Raw genomic sequence first — 1,909 nt, 5'->3', positions numbered from 1 at the left:
GTTTAGTTCTTTGTCGTACTTTGATGCACGTGGGTATTCTTTTGCAAAAATGTCCTCATTGTGGTAGCCCTAAAAATCATAAACATATATTTTAATATTATGTTAATGGTAAGTTTCCATGATAATGGCTGGCTTTCTCAGTTTTTTAGCCATCTCCTCCTTCCCTCATTATCTAAAAGGCCACCCTTTTAGGAGATATACATCATTGACTTATAGAGTTATGTGCAATATAATAACTTATAAGAATCAAAGTTCTTTTACTCAAGGAAAAAAGAATATGAAAATATGTTTGATTTGAGTATACCTTGTTAAGAGTGTTTCATTGTATGATAGATTACTAATTTTAGTTAATTTAGATGTATTGATTGTTTTTCAAGTTTATATGATTGAATCAAGTTTGGTGGACACACCTTGCACCATAAGAAGGGAACCATGTACTCTCGTTCCATCTCACTTGACCCATTATAGGGAGTCCAAAAAAATTAGAGAGCAAGGTTGTTTAGTAAGTTAAGAGTCGCCACAACTAGCCCCCTCCTAAGCAATGAATTGAGATGTAATGCTTACCTTAACAAATTTAAGAGTAAAGAAGCCTATAGAGCCTACATTGGAGAATGATGGATGGGCCTAGTTCTTCTCTATACTAGAGCAAGGTTGTTTGTAAGTAAAGGGAGAGTTAACACAATTAGCCCCCTCCTCCCAGACACTAAACCAACAAGTTTGTGATACTTACCTTAAAAAGTTTAAGAGTAGTGAAACATGTTGAACTTACACAGGGGAATCATGGATGGGCCTATTTCTTTCTTATCCTAACACTGAATAGGGATAAATTACAATCACCTTATAAACCCTATTAATGAAATCAATGGATTTGTAAAGAAATAGAGTTTATTAATGAAATCAATAGAGTCGTAAAGAAATGGAGTTTATTAACGAAATCAATTTGGAGATGTTTGTGAAAAAGGAAATGGAAACATTATCACATATCACATCAAAGAGGCACAATGAAAAAAGTACAAGGAAGACTATGAAGATGAGGAACAAAGAGTTGAGAAGCATCTTTGCGCTTGGGGAAATGACACAACTAGTGAGGTAAAACTAAGGCGTGTCAATTGTTGGTTGAAAACTATTTCCAACCCCCCTCGTTGGCTTGGGTTATGCCTTGGCCCTCGATAATTTTTGAAGGGCCCACCTTTGGCTTGTTCCCTAACAATTCTAAATTTCAAAATTGTTGGTTTGTTGTTTGAAAAGTGTTTCTAAATGCCCTCGTCGACATAGTTTACGCCTTTTCCGTGGAGATTTTTTCCGAAGTTTCACCTTAGTATCCGACACCGAATGATTCAAAATTCCAAATCCATGTACCAAAAATTGTTACGACCATTAAAGTATCTCCCATCCTTAGTAACATTTGCAGTGCAAATTCCCTCTTGTCAAATCACATTTGATATCCTCAACATTCAGTCCCTCTCGTGATGACTCAAATCTGAAGCAGAGATGAAAAATGTTCTCATAAATGGAATTCCAATATCATAAGCATCATGGGTAAGCCTTGGTAGATCGAAGGCATCAACAGCAGTTGTGAAGATCTTGCATATGATCCAACTAGGATAGGCACCAAAATAGGTTTTGCTTAAATCCCTCCATATGCACGCACCAAAATACTTTCTCCTTCTTTTATATCGTGGACTTGTGTGTGTGTGTGTGGGTGTGTGTGTGTCTGTGTGTGTGTGTGTGTGTGTGTGAGAGAGAGAGAGAGAGGGTAGTTGGACAATTGTAAAATTTCACATGGATTTATTTTGTTATTATACAATCTTTTTGAAAATGAAAACCACTTCTTTATATCACCTAAGTGTTTATTATAGATTATGAAAATATTTGATTTCAAAATATGAAGTTCAAAATAATTTTGATA

At 35.4% G+C, this 1,909-nt stretch overlaps 1 non-coding gene across 1 annotated transcript; it reads left to right on the top strand.

Annotated features, from left to right (window-relative positions):
- The first annotated feature begins 1,054 nt into the window (after positions 1–1,054).
- On the top strand, positions 1,055–1,196 carry LOC149232208 (U4 spliceosomal RNA). Its single transcript, XR_016248546.1, has one exon. It is a non-coding gene; the product is annotated as a U4 spliceosomal RNA (small nuclear RNA).
- Positions 1,197–1,909: the final 713 nt, after the last annotated feature.

The sequence above is a fragment of the Pinus tabuliformis genome, chromosome J (assembly GCF_031772625.1).
Source record: "Pinus tabuliformis cultivar Carrire ecotype Pingquan chromosome J, CPIR1, whole genome shotgun sequence".
Classification (NCBI taxonomy): domain Eukaryota; kingdom Viridiplantae; phylum Streptophyta; class Pinopsida; order Pinales; family Pinaceae; genus Pinus; species Pinus tabuliformis.
The sequence above is the reverse complement of the archived record's forward strand: the minus strand, read 5'-3'. Positions and strand labels throughout refer to the sequence as shown.